Source organism: Xyrauchen texanus, chromosome 12, assembly GCF_025860055.1.
Source record: "Xyrauchen texanus isolate HMW12.3.18 chromosome 12, RBS_HiC_50CHRs, whole genome shotgun sequence".
NCBI classification, from domain to species: Eukaryota; Metazoa; Chordata; class Actinopteri; order Cypriniformes; family Catostomidae; genus Xyrauchen; species Xyrauchen texanus.
In genome coordinates, this window is record NC_068287.1 from 5,024,631 (window position 1) to 5,040,036 (window position 15,406).

The 15,406-nt window shown below is 40.7% G+C and overlaps 1 protein-coding gene and 1 long non-coding RNA gene across 3 annotated transcripts in view; one reads left to right on the top strand and one right to left on the bottom strand.

The window, feature by feature from the left end:
• The window catches only part of LOC127652895 (gastrula zinc finger protein XlCGF8.2DB-like), a 228,421-nt gene that overhangs the window by 165,705 nt on the left and 47,310 nt on the right, over positions 1-15,406 (top strand). The window lies entirely within an intron of this gene.
• Positions 5,716-9,456, bottom strand: LOC127652906 (uncharacterized). The gene is made up of 3 exons (XR_007971758.1): positions 8,733-9,456; positions 8,165-8,268; positions 5,716-6,745 (listed from the first exon to the last, which is right to left on the bottom strand). It is a non-coding gene; the product is annotated as an uncharacterized LOC127652906 (long non-coding RNA).

Consider the following 15,406-nt stretch of genomic DNA (forward strand, 5'->3'; position numbering starts at 1 on the left):
ATGCCATAATATGTAAGAATATAATATTAAGAACTACATTAGATGTTAAATAAAAAACTGATTTTGTTTGTCATTTTGGTTTCACTTTTGCCCTGAGACCCCCTTAATTTCTGACCCTGATATTAACACATACTGTATTATATTGTATTGTAAAAGATATACAAGAGAGAAAATGAGATAGAAATTTGGCACAAATGTTGTCATGTGACCACTCAGTGGCCATCAGTGAGAGTATTTTTATGCTAAAACTTTATTTTACATGTTAAAGTACAATTTCTCTCTGATATTTCACTTTTATGTGATATACCAATATACTGAATAAAATCATGTAAATGGTTAAGTTAAAGATTATCACAGATTAAATAAATGATGCAAATTGAGACAGAAATTCCAACATCATTTTATTTTTCCTGTCGATTGGATAAAATAGTATTTTTATTTTGTACTTCATAACGGATATTGAATTGATAATGATTTTTAAACATTATGCAAAAGCTGTAACGCCAGGAAACTAAAAGTGATGCTTCAGAGTTCAGGAAAAGAGAAGTGATGCTGAAAACTTAGACGTGTTAGTTGCTGGTGACGTTGTTAGTGAACTTTTCAACTAACCAAATTTATAATACATTTGTGCAATAGGAGACCCTATCATTCATCCACCCTTCCATCCATCCATCATCCATCCAACCATCCACCCATCCATCCATCCACCCACCCATCCAACCATCCACCCATCCATCCATCCATCCACCCTTCCATCCATCCATCCATCCATCCGTTGACAAATTGCCAATGCTCATACAATAATGGTTACGTATTATATAAATTGGCAATATTGTAACAAGTTCATTATGTTTTCCTGTTCTGAACATGTGATTTACTGTAGATTTTGATATTTTACAGACAAATAAAATAGTCAAACCAGTTGAAAATCTATAGATATATCAAATGACTCATTGATTAACCATTCAAATAAGTTGGATGAAATGATTGGACAAATGTATTCAAACAAATGAGAACAGTTTCAAATGAAAAGTTTGATGGTGATAGCAATATGAAAGGCAGTTACATACCTTCAATGAAAGGTATATATAGATGGAACACTTCCATCTATATATATACATTTTTCATGATCTGCTGTGATATTAGTACCAAGAGTTTTGAAAATCTACCACTAACTTGTGAAAATAGTATGAAGGTACTTTTACTAGATATTTATTATTTTTTTTATTTGTCTTCACAAGAGTTATTGAGATATATATAACTGTAATATCTTTACAGGTTGATCCTTCAAGGTATCTTAGAGGTGTGTTTGAGCCACATCAGCTAACCACTGGGGTCCACACGGGTTCAGTCCTTGGTCCAATAATCTAATAAACCATCTCTGGGACCAATAATTCAGGCATACAGTGTTTTCTACCACTGCTGCACAGATGACATGCAGCTCCACGTGTTGCTTACAACCTGACAGTGTCTAAGCAAATCACGGCTTGTGTTGTGAACTTTAAAAAAATATCTGCATCACTTCATTGTCACACATGCCTCTGTGTGTGCGACTGTAGCTTATACTTTTCTAGTCTACAACTTTGTATTACAGCATTTCTGATATTGAATATATGATTAAAGGGGTCATGACATGCTTTTACAATTTTTTTTTCAATATTTTCCTTGAGGTTCACTTATACAATTAGTAATGGGATCTTTTTTGCATAATTGTTTTTTATATATTTGTAAAACATGCTAATTTCCCACCCTCATTTTGACCCGCTCGGTTGTTGTTGCTGCTTCTCCTTTAACACCTTAAACTCAAAGGGGGCGCTATATCATGAAAAACATTTACACTTAAAACGTTAAAGTCTTTGTATACATAAGTCAGGCATATGAGGTATCATTTGAAAGCTTAGAATTTGAACTTTTCAGAGATCACATGTTTACAAACTTAGGACAACAACAACAACAAAATATGTCTATATAAGGTCCCACAGTTAACAGTGCATGTCAGAGCAGAAACCAAGCCATGAAGTCCAAGGAATTGTCTGTAGACCTCCGAGACAGGATTGTATCGAGGCACAGATCTGGGGAAGGATACAGAAACATTTCTGCAGCATTAATATAATAATAATAATAAGTTTATTTTATATAGCGCCTTTCACAAACCCAAGGTCGCTTTACATAGTGGAAAGGCAATGAAACACAACTGCAAACAAACCAAAACAATTCAACAAAGACATGTTATCTGTATGATGCTATGAGTTTGTTGTGGAGAAATGATCATTAAACAGAAAGGTTTTGAGATGTGCTTTAAAGAAAGGAAGAGAAGCACAGTCACGAAGAGGTTGTGGGATGCTGTTCCAGAGTTTGGGGGCCAATGCACTGAAGGACCTGCCACCCAGGGTTGAAAGTCTGGAGCGAGGGATAGCCAAGAGATTTTGGTCAGAGGATCTCAGTGAGCGTGAAAGAGTGTACGGGGTCAGGAGGTCGCGGATGTAGGGGGAGCAAGGTTGTGGAGGGCTTTGAAGGTGATTAGTAGTTCTTTGTATTTGATCCGGGACGGAACTGGTAACCAGTGGAGTTGGTGGAGAATGGGTGTGATGTGTGCTGATCGTCTGGTACGGGTGAGCAGCCTGGCTGCCGAGTTTTGAATATATTGTAGCCTTTTAAGTGATTTAACAGGGAGACCAAGGAAAAGTGCGTTGCAGTAGTCAAGACGGGACATAATGAAGGAGTTTACCAAAATCTGTGCATCACTAGCAGAGAGAAAGGGTTGGAGGCGAGCAATGTTATGGAGGTGAAAGAAGGCAGTCTTAGTGAGTGATTTTATATGAGGATCAAAGCTAAGGGTGGAGTCAAGCAAAATGCCAAGGTTTTTAACAACAGGAGTAGGGTGGATAGGTGAACCATCAATGTTGAGAGTGAGACTGTGAGATTTGGAGAGGATGCTTTTAGGGCCAATCAGCAGAATTTCGGTTTTATCTGTATTGAATTTGAGAAAGTTGTTTTGCATCCATAATTTTAAATCAGAGAGGCAGTCAGTGAGGGAACATGGTGGTGGATCAGATGGAGAAGGAATGGTAAAGTAGAGTTGGATATCATCTGCATAACAGTGGAAGTTTAGACCGTGGCTGCGTATAATCGGACCAATAGGGAGGATGTAAACAAGAAAGAGGAGGGGCCCCAGTACAGAACCCTGGGGAACACCACGGGTGACAGGGGACTTGGAAGAGTGATGTGAACCAAGTGTTACAAACTGCATTCTGTTGGAGAGGTATGACTGGAACCAATTCAGGGCTGTGCCAGAAACACCAATAGCAGACAGACGGGCGATTAGAACATTGTGGTTGATAGTATCGAAAGCAGCACTAAGGTCAAGGAGGATGAGAATGTTAAGTGAACCAGAGTCAGCGGACAAGAGAAGATCGTTAACTATGCGTAGAAGGCCAGTCTCTGTACTGTGACATGAACGGAAGCCAGAAGGTCCCAATGAGCACAGTGGCCTCCATCATCCGTAAATGGAAGTTTGGAACCACCAGGACTCTTCTTAGATCTGGCCACTCGGCCAAACTGAGCAATCGGGGAGAAGGGCCTTAGTCAGGGAGGTGACCAAGAACCCGATGGTCACTCTGACAGAGCTCCAGCGTTCCTCTGTGGAGAGAGGAGAACCTTCCAGAAGAACAACCATCTCTGCAGCACTCCACTAATCAAGCCTGTATGGTAGAGTGGCCAGACGGAAACCACTCCTCAGTAAAAGGCACATGACAGCCCACCTGGAGTTTGCCAAAAGGCACCTGAAGGACTCTCAGACCATGAGAAACAAAATTCTCTGGTCTGATGAAACAAAGATTGAACTCTTTGGCCTGAATGGCAAGAGTCATGTCTGGAGGAAACCAGGCACCGCTCATCATCTGGCCAATACCATCCCTACAGTGAAGCATGGTGGTGGCAGCATCATGCTGTGGGGATGTTTTTCAGTGGCAGGAACTGGGAGACTAGTCAGAATCAAGGGAAAGATGAATGCAGCAATGTACAGAGACATCCTTGATGAAAACCTGCTCCAGAGCACTCTGGACCTCAGACTGGGGCAAAGGATCATCTTCCAACAGCACAACGGCCCTAAGCACACAGCCAAGATAACAAAGGAGTGGCTACGGGACAACTCTGTGAATGTCCTTGAGTGGCCCAGCCAGAGCCCAGACTTGAACTCGATTGAACATCTCTGGAGAGATCTGAAAATGGCTGATAGACCATCCAACCTGATAGAGCTTGAAAGGTCTTGCAAAGAAGAATGGGAGAAACTGCCCAAAAATAGGTGTGCCAAGCTTGTAGCATCATACACAATATGACTTGAGGCTGTAATTTGTGCCAAAGGTGCTTCAACAAAGTATTGAGCAAAGGCTGTGAATACTTATGTACATGTGATTTATTTTTATTTTTCAAAAATTTGCAAAGATTTCAAACAAACTTCTTTCACATTGTCATTATGGGGTATTGTTTGTAGAATTTTGAGGAAAATAATAAATTTTTAATTACATAATTAATTAAATGTGGAAAAATTCCGGATGCACTGTAGGTCAAAAGATAAAGGAAATTATGATTCCTTATGTCAGGACCCCTTGAAATGTAGAAATAAATGCAAAATCTAAATATTAATTAACTCTATTTATTTATATTGACCTTGTTAAATATTTTTCTTTTCGAATGACATTTTGTCGCTTTTTGTTGACTTCTTGAAATGTTGCTCGCAGTCCATAAAAATGGTTAAAAGATGTTACACTTACAAATATTACAGAATTCTGAACAATCTTTTTCTGTTAAGTTTGCAGATATATTTAATAAAGAACAGTAATAAATATACAGATATGGGATAATGCATTATGATTTTTTTTAATGATATCCTTTCAATTTTGTTATGTATATCAGTGATTTTTCCTCAAAGAATCATTCACATTATTTATTTCACCCCAAATGACTCAGCTTATCAACTCTGGGCACACTTAGCAACGGGAAAAGTTGTAATTCTATGGCCGTACATTATAGATAATTTTGTATCATTTGATTTGATTTATTCTGAATAGTTATGTGCATTAGTTTTTACCTTTGTCTATTTTTCTTCATCTAGAGTATAACTGTATAACTCATCTAGAGGCCTGATAATACACCACTTTCCCCTATAGTTTCATTTTGTCTGTTATTTTCTGACTTTCCTTTGAGAGATATTTTTCCTAGTATATCAATACTTAATTCTTACACTGATTCTACGACACTACAAAAATCTACAATTTCGCCACACAATGACATCAATGAACTTTACTGTAATATAAATGTGCATCTATCTATCTGCATAATTTTTCATAGCATTTGTTTAGATTTGAGTTTCCATTCAGGCAAGAATATCCAGTATAGTGAAGAAAAGTTTGTGAAAATGACCATGAGCATGTATTCATGCCATACTGCAGCAGTCAATGTTTTTTTATTATCTCACTCTCTAATTGAAGAACAATTCTACATCAGATCATCAGATAGTAAAAGTGACATCACCAAGGAAAGAACAGAATTGTGCAACTCTGTGCGGTTTATTCACTTCTTTTATGTGTTACACAACATTGTATTTCAAATCTTTGGTGAGAAGCAGTACATGTTCTAACACAATAAACTGTCATTTAATACATTTCACAGACATTGCTTATCAAAATAATGTTATTCATAGTAATGGTAACACTTTCTTTGTGGTTTACTCTAAACAAACGCTCTCGTGAATCAAACATCTATTGAAATCTCTTGTCTTTAGGAGTAATCCACATTCTTTATGACTAAGAATAAATGATCATATCTACGTGGTCTTTTACAGTAAATCTATTTGCTTGGTCACAGGAACACTGAAACACAAGGGATGTTGTGCATATGTATAAACTAGTCTAGACTCGCAGACTTGGCATTCAAACCAAGACAGCTATTCTATTAGACATGTTTACTTTAATTGGTGTTTTGTTTGACTGCGAATATTACAGTGAGTCTGCTCACTGGAAATTTGCTAATTGAGGTTGGTCATTCATGATTCAATGCTATACAGAAGTTTTTCCTTCAAATAACTTTGGTGTGTTTTTAAAAAAGCAAACAGCCCTTTTGATTGAACAATGCCTAAATATATTATTTATATACAAGGATGGATTAAGGATTAAGATACTGGAAAACCCACCCTTGATAATACAATTAATATTTTAGCATTTAAAAAAAAATTAACAAAAAAAAAAAAAAAAAGCGGAGGCTGCAGTTTCAGGACCAAGGTTTAGGACTGCCTTTCTTGGACCCTAGTTTTTTTGTGACAGCACCACCTATTGAACCGGATGACCAAAAAAGTGCATCCAAGGCAGTATTGCCACCAAATACTAACGACTTATAGTTTTAAATGTTTATTCCACCCAAATACTACTATCTGTCTCGCAATGTAATTTGGTTGCTAAGAGCTGCATGTTGAGCAATTTATGTAACTAATTTGCTTAATTAGATCATTATCAGATAACAGAAAGATGGAATCATATGCTTTGATTTTTGCAGTCAAACAGACATGTAATCTCAACCAGAGATTTCAAAGTTTGGAGACAGGCAAGACACATGGATGACTCTGGGGCAGATTCAAGATTGTATATTTTATACAATAATAAATAAAAACAATACAACACCCACAAATAAATTACACCTCTTTGCCCATTAGTTACCACATGGACAGAACTGCTGTAGGCTTTACCAACTCCTAAGAATGTGACAGAGAGAGAGAGAGAGAGAGAGAGAGAAGTTAATGAAATAAGGAACATTCACTTTAACATGTTCAACAACCTGAGGGACAGTGAATGATCAGGACACACATGCATGATATACTATACATCAAACTACATCATAATAACATTTTTATTTTGATGCTTTGGCAACAATGTTTATTGAAACATTCATGTCAATAAAGCCCCTTTGAATTGACCAAAAATAGAAGAGAGAGAGAGAGAGAGAGAGAGAGAGATGCAAGAAATCTGAATAGAAATAACATGTCATTGACATCTGACTTTTGCTGACCTTTAAATATTCAAACCCCAGTTTGTGAAGTGTGTAACAGCATGTGACAAGGAGGAGGACCGGGCCGCGCCGTGACTATGCACGTCCGGCCCCCAAACGGGCTAATCAGCCGAGGAGGGGGATAAGTGCAGCGGGACGTGGCAGTTAGAGAGAGAGAGAGCCACATGCAGCTGCCATGTGGGTGTGTCCATTCAGCAGCGGCCTGGGCAAGCAAGGCGGTCAGACTGGGTGACCACACCTGAAGGTGGGAACCCAGCCGAGACCTCCGCGTCCGACCGCACCAGACCCCTCTTCGACGCTGCAATCGAGAGCTCATTCTACTCTCGAGCCCTGAAAGAGACATTAAACTCACCCTGGGGTGAGCTGCCTGTGTTATCCCAGAATTCGACCTGCGTAAACAAGCGTACTGGGGAATGGGAGATCCGTGGGGATTCAACCGGTGGAACTGCTCCCATTGGGGATCCTAAATTGCCCCCAGCACTAACCGTCGCGGCCTGATACCCGTAGGCAGAAGGAACGGGGCGGGAGCAAGAGGCTTTTCCTCTAAAGAAGGTGCAGTGAGAGCATGAACCATCCACGAACTATGTCTCTGCGTGGCTACGGCCCATACATGCGAGGCAGGGATCGTGGCTGTCGGAGGCAGAGAGATAGCGACCGCATCTAGCAACTACACACAGACGGAAAGGCATCTTTAAAAAGATGCTTTCCGTCAGTGCTCACTCTTTTAGAGGAATACTATTTTAGATATACTCTCTTAGTGTGGCTGCCGAAGCGCCCAGGGGCGTTCTCTGCACTTTTCTGTCGGAGAAGGGGAGAACCCGCTGCAATGCGCCATATATCCAACAGCTTAGAATGCTTTTTTGCTTCGAGGTGAATGGAACAGCCAGGCCCGGATTAAGAATTCAGAGGCCCCTGGGCACAATGTCTTGTAGGGCCCCCCACCCCACCCACACAATCAAGCTTTTGAATTTTTGGATACTATTTGCTGGTAACACCTCTAGCGAGCAACTAGCTGGCATATGCAAGCACATAGTGCCTCACCTTTACCAGTCCAGTTATATGAATCAAATTCTTCCATAATTAACACACAAACACGTACACACACCCATTAATGTAGCTTTCCTGTCTGTCTCTCTCTTCCTCTCCTGTCCTCTACTCCTCGGCTCTACAGGGGCTGCCGCTCTTTGTCTCTCTCCCCCTCTCCTCTTCCTGTGATGAAAAGGATGCAAACAGTATAGGTCATCTTAACTCAACTTTTTTACTCTTCTTTATACTAAAAAATTCTGCACTTATGTATTTAGCACTTTATTATTCATGGCCCCTAATGGCACTTTGTTTGATGATTGAATGATAGTGAAATGGTAGTAGACACATTACAAGATGCTGTAAGTATTATGGTATAATATTGGTTGCTTACAATACAAATTACAATTGCTGGTGTATGACCTGTCCAACTATTGACAAATGTACTTCATGTAAGTCGCTTTGGATAAAAGCATCTGCCAAATGCCCTAAATGTAAATGTAAATCAAATGTAAAATAAAGCAGCTTGTTTTTTTTTTTTTTTGATAATACTATATTTCATGTAAGTTGTTCTCTCTCTCTCTCTCACACACACACACACACACACACACACACACACACACACACACACACACACACACACACAATACCTCCTCCTCTCCTCAGGGTCTGTCTGTCTGTCTCATGCTCTCCTCCTCTCCTCAGGGGCTGTCTGTCTATCTGTCTGTCTTTCTCCTCCTCTCCTCAGTCTCAGGGTCTGTCTTTCTCCTCCTCTCCTCAGGGGCTGTCTGTCTCATCCTCTCCTCCTCTCCTCAGGGTCTGTCTGTCTGTCTCATCCTCTCCTCCTCTCCTCAGGGGCTGTCTGTCTGTCTGTCTGTCTTTCTCCTCTCCTCAGGGGCTGTCTGTCTCATCCTCTCCTCCTCTCCTCAGGGTCTGTCTGTCTGTCTGTCTGTCTTTCTCCTCCTCTCCTCAGGGTCTGTCTGTCTCATCCTCTCCTCCTCTCCTCAGGGTCTGTCTGTCTGTCTGTCTGTCTTTCTCCTCCTCTCCTCAGGGGCTGTCTGTCTCATCCTCTCCTCCTCTCCTCAGGGTCTGTCTGTCTGTCTGTCTTTCTCCTCCTCTCCACACTTTTTTGTCTGTCTCTCCTCCTCTCCTCTTTCCGGCTGCCCTTAAAAAGACTTCTTCCTGGCTTTCCTGTTAGCAAACTCAGTTACAATGTCATCAAAATCCAAGTCCATGACCAGCTGAGATTCAATGGCCATCAGTGACAGTGCACTGAGGCGCTTTTGTGTTTGTGTTGTTCTTGTGCCTACTATCCACAAACAAATTGCTTTCAACTTATGTGTGCAAAATTCAGAATTCAACGAATGTGCAGCAATTTCTACAAATAGAGACATTTTTGTGAATAAAATGTTGTATTTTGTATTAGTGATCATAATTTACGCATGCAACAAAGAGGATGTAGCAGGTGACGCGTGCATTTATTGGCGTCTTTTCTGAGTCGATCTCATTTGAGTGTATTCGGCAATGCTTATAACGTGTAATTAAACACGTTGAGTTTATATTCTGGGCTCATCAGATTTTTTTACATAGTATTATTAGTATGATTTTTACTGTCTGTTAATAACACTGTCCGTCTCTTTATGTTAAGGTTTGTATTAATTTCGATATGCCAGAGGGCAGAATAAGACAGGGAATTAAAGAATGCATTGTAGTTATGTTGACCTACTGTTTTCATAACACTGGATATTCTGCTAATTCATACTTTTCTAAAACGTTGCATAATGGCAATTAACTTATTTAGCAATTACACTAGTGCTAGTTTTGTTGCCAGTGTTGCTCAAATGCACGCAGTACGTGTCACCACCAGCAGTAAGTACCTGCATGTGTTGGGAAAAGGGAGAAGAGCGAGTTCGGCAAAAGGCGGATTCGAACTCTGGCCGAACGCGTCAAAAGCTACCATCATGCACCTCACGCCTTACGCTACAGTAGTTATTTTAGTGTCGGCGTCTTTTTGCTAAAAAGACAGGCACCGGGCCGCACGTAGTGCAAATATACGCTCCATTTTCGGAAATGAAAAAAAAATAATGAAAAAAAATAAATAAATCTTCCCCTCGCTTGGGCCCCAAGTGCGCATGGGCCCCTGGGCCCGTGCCCATAATGCCCATTGGGTAATCCGGGCCTGGGAACAGCAGTGGAGTACATAGACACCTCTCGGCTCCGAAGAACAAATCTGAATGAGTGGTTGCATGCCGGCTCCTTTTATACCCGTATGTCCGGGAGAGTAAGTAATTTAGTAATCACACTCTGATTGTTGTCCATCTTGTATAAGTGTCCTATTGCTAGAAATGTGGATTCAATTCGCTAGGTGGTGCTGTCACAAAAAACGAGGGTCTTAGAAATACAGTCCTAGAACTGCAATCCTGAAATTGCTACCGTGGTAGCATGATATACGATTATCACATTCATATACAATTGAATGAACCAGGTGCTTCAAGGTAATTAATAGATTAACATGGTACTATGGTATTTCACTATATGACTACCCTGTTCGTATTCCACTGTATTAACATGATGCTCCCAGGTAATGGTACGTGCCTAAAAAACATGGTAATGCCATGGGACTTTTTTGATGGTGTTTTTGTGTAAGCTGCAAAGTCTGTTGATACACTTTTGTTGGTAAAATCTTCACCTGCAGACAGTGCCATTCAAGCTGTGCATGTGTTGAACTTAATAAAGAGCTTCTTCATCACTGGCAAACAATTGGGTTCATTTGCAGGTTTGGTTTCCATTGATTGTAGATTACTGCAACCACCTTTATCTTTATTTTCTGTATTTTTAAATATTCCTCGAGCGTGTTGGCAAATGAGAGAGCGCACAAATGATTCAGCAGCACACGCGCAAGCTTTCTGAGTCATTCAGATTGAATCGCGAACCGATTCAGACCATTTAGGCTAATGTATGACCAATTAATTGTAAAGAACTGACTCAGATGGGCGATTTATTTGACATCTTTAGTTCTGATTCAAAACTGGTGATAGTAAATGTGTGATGTGTGATGTAGCGATGTAACGTTTGTCAGAGCTATGCACTAACTTATCAAAAATATAGCTTTGCTACTGAAAAGCTACTTGGTTTAAAAACTAGCAAAGCTACCACCTCGCTACTCAGAAATTTAGTTAAGCTAATAGCTTCACTATTTGTAGTGAAAACCTACTGTATCTTTCAGGTTCGAGATTGTGTGTGAACACAACTTTTTTTGAAAAACTGGTACATTTTGCTCTGGCAATTGCCCTTAATAAGAAGTTGTAACATACATTTGCATATTGATGGAAAGCCTATGTGTGAATTTACCAGTAAAGGCAAACCAACAAATTTCTTGTACTTTACCTGGTTGCTCGTGTGAAAGGGGCTACTAATAAAATACATTTTGGTTACATTACTACATTATGTTCTTTTCGATTATACGAGTCAAATCTTTATCAAATCAGAGACATATATACCTGCAGCACAATCACGAAAGTACAATTAATACAATTTAAATACCTCAAACTAAACTTCAAAGGATAACTATGTTTTATTTATTTTTCTTTTTAGCAGACAAGTCTAATAATAATTATAATACATAATGCGTAAAATAGACAGATTTGATGACTCTATTGATAAAACCACAGAAGTTGAGAAAAAAACCTTGTTAAACAACACTGGGACTGCAAAAACTGAAAAAGATTGTCACGTAGTATGTCACATCCCGCACACTAGAGGGGGATAGAGTATAGACGAGATGCTTAGAATTCAAAACAGCCCCAAATTGCTTCATTTGAATTGAAATTTCACCCCCCTTTAAATACCCAACTGAATGTGGCAAATAATGTAGTGGGTTTGGTGACTGTAATACACAGTCATCCACATAAGTGATGCAATTGTTTTTTATTATTATTTATTTTTACATAATTGCAGGTAATTAATATTGCAGATATAACGTTGCATTTCATGTTTGACAAATTTAACCGCAGCCCGCAGACACATTTTTTGTTTGCTGCTTCCACAGTGTAGTGCTGATACAGTGACCATTGAATAATTTTAGGACACTTATTTAAGTGACATCTTTCAGGGAGTAGAAATATTTTCTACTTGCTATTCCATAAAAAAATAGCTCACAACACCTTAAATTATTTAAGAATCTTGATCATAGGAATATCTGAAGGCAAACCAAGTCAATTTGTTTCCTAACATCAAATGTCATTAAAACTATATTAGAAATATATTACAGTATTACACACGACAGTACTTAGGTAGTTAGCCTTTCTTGAAAATAAACTATTTATTTGTTATTGAGACCTGAGGCAGCAGGATGTGAAATATTGACAGAAGGCATGAATAAAGCATGATCTTGCTTCAGTGTATAATTAAACATATATGGGACTGTGTGACATTGTTTCAGATTGGTCTCTTCAGGCCCAGTAAATGGGTAATCGAGTGGCAGCCATGACCCTCGCTTTCCTCCAGCCTGTGAGATGCCGAGCCGCTGGGAAAAGCAACCAACCACACGTCTCAGACAGGGAAGGGCGTTCATGCACCCGTCACCGACTTCTCTGCACTGCCCAATGTTTAGTGAGCCCCCCAATCATGACAAGAACACAGCGTTAACGTTCAGTGACATCACACTCCCCTTAGACACTTTTACACATTTTGTGTTCATTTTTTAAATAAATGACTGGCATGTACAGCCAGTGTCTGTCTTTGCTTGCATAGAATGAAAAGGGGAGATTATTGAAATTGGCAAAAATGGACTTGAACCTGGTTTTTCCATGTAACTAACCAATTGTCTTACTAATGTTGCCACATCAGATCTTTAGCTGAGGAAGTTAAAATCAAAATTTGTATCTTTGCATGTCTTTTCTTCAAAGCACATTCATATTTTAAATAGTTTGGTAGGTTCCATTGCACTATTGGCGTGCATAGAGCCCGGCTGTGTGTTCTTGAGTTCTGAACATCAGGCACCTAAGACACAACCACAAAAGCCTCATTATTAGTTTTAGCTTGATTCCTAAATAAAAGAGGTAGCCCTGGATCACCACCTTCTCCATCTGGAGATGGATGGAACAATATTAGCCCATTCTTCTTCATTGTGCCGCCCCCAATTTTAGCCCATTCCTCCTTGCAAAATTGCTCAAGCTGTATCAAATTATTTGGGGATCGGCGATGGAAAGGATTTTGAGGTCTCTCCAAAATTCTCTAAGACATCTTACAACTATATACTTGGTAGAGGATAAGTATCCCTTTGAGTCTTGGCATTAAGCTGGCTGTAGTCCACAAACATTCTGAGCAAACCATCCTCTTTCCTCACCAAAATGATTGGAGATGTATATGGGCTGTAGCTCTCCCTGATGACTTGGCTGTTCAATAATTGCCTAAGCCTTCACTGCCTCAAACTGGCTAGGGGGAATTTTATAATAGCGCTTGTGTACAGGGATGTCTTCCGGCAGTTGAACTTAAAGTAGTGCAGCCCAATTTGTCATCATGCCTAGCAAAAACTTTTTTTTTATTTTGCTAAAAAGACTCCTAACCACTTCCCTGTCTAACTCCAAAAGCCACATAGTTCCACCTGGAATCTGCACTGGTTGACTGGATTGCCCCTGCACTTTGCAGATAAATCCAGTGCTTAAGTAGGACATGTACAAATAATACTGTGCAACAGAAGGACAGAGGTATGTAGTGGTTCTTGAGTCTTCACTATCTCCATCTGCAGTCTGGCTCATAATCGCAGAGGGTGCTAGTTTTCCAGATCCTTAGTGTTCGTCTCATTTACAGCTACGTAAGATGATCTAGAACTTGGTTCAATAGGCCAGGATTGACTACAATGTCTGGCAATATGGCCAAAGTTGTTACACCAAAGGAATCTTTTTGAGCTATTTGCGGAGTAGAAGGGGCAGAGTCACTAATTTGATTTTTAAAGATATCGAGACATTTTGTGATTTTATCTATCCGAGCTTGTTGTTGTCTCAACAACTTTTTAATCTCCTTTAACTCTATAAACTCTTAAGATGTAGGGAACTAGCCTTGGCTTCAAACTCCATTAAACTGCCTTGAGTGGCACTGCACCATGACTGAACATAGGACGTAGCAACCTCCCTATCCACTTCTTCAATCCATCTAAGATCCTCACTTCAACCATCAAATAAAGTGCAAGATGCCTTATCAAGCATTTTAATCCACGTCTGATCATAACATCTCTAACATGCTCTACAAACTGGTCATAGAGACCTCTGTCAGAATTTGGAACACTGCCAGGGTTTCTACTAAGTTTATAATCCATCATTGTCATGAGGGCATGAGAAGATTCTGTGATTCACCCTCTTTGTTTTATCTCGTAAAATCTTTGTTGCAGTTGCACAATTTTACAAGAATGTTAAAAACAGTTCCCTTTCTGTCGCTCTCTCCACGTTGTGTCAGAGAAGCGACACTAGGGGTCTCTCGAGCGCCGATATATGCCTCTGATCTATGAAAAAAGGCCAATGAGAAGTTGGCAGATGGTATTTGCATACCCCGCCCCCAGACATATGGGTATTTAAGCGGGCAAATACGGGAGTTCATTCAGAAAATGTCTTCGGAGCCGATGGTCGTGCATGCAGTCTGCTGCGAGTCACACACCAGTTCCTGTTTAATCCTCTGACGTTCTGCATGCTGTTGGATTCAACGGGCGAAGACGACGATCTGGGGACAATGACGGGCTCCGTTTCACCAGGTAAATCCCCTCGAAACCCCCCGCCTCCCCGGCACGCTTGCTTGTTTCCGTCCGAGCTCTGGATGAGCATTCTCTCCAATGGGTTATGTTTTCAGTTTGAGAACATAACCGCGGCAGTGTTGCGATCTCTGCTTTCTCTTGTAGTGAGAGAAAGGCACTTCAGCCGCCCCCCGTGCCTTGCCTCCTTCCTACGGGATTGGGGCAGGCGCCGCGGGCGATGAAGACAATTTGGGGAGAATAATGGGATGTTTTCGCCGGGTAAATCTCCTCGAAACCTCCCGCACACCCGGCCCGCTTGCCTGCTTCCCCCGAGCTCGGGATGAGTGCGGTCCGCTTAACGGCCTACCGTCCGGTCCCTCGAGCTCCCGGACATTGGATGACGACATCACTGCTGCATCGGAGAGCGTCACAGCGGCGTCTGATGCGGATAACTCGCCTGGGCCGCCACCTTCGGGTCTGCCGCCCAGTATGAGCCTGAAGCACGGAGGTTCGCTATGCTTCCCCAGCCACGCCCGGTTCCTTCCTGGAAATGCATGACGAGCTCCTCCACTCTTGCTACCCTCGGTGGTAGAATGGTCC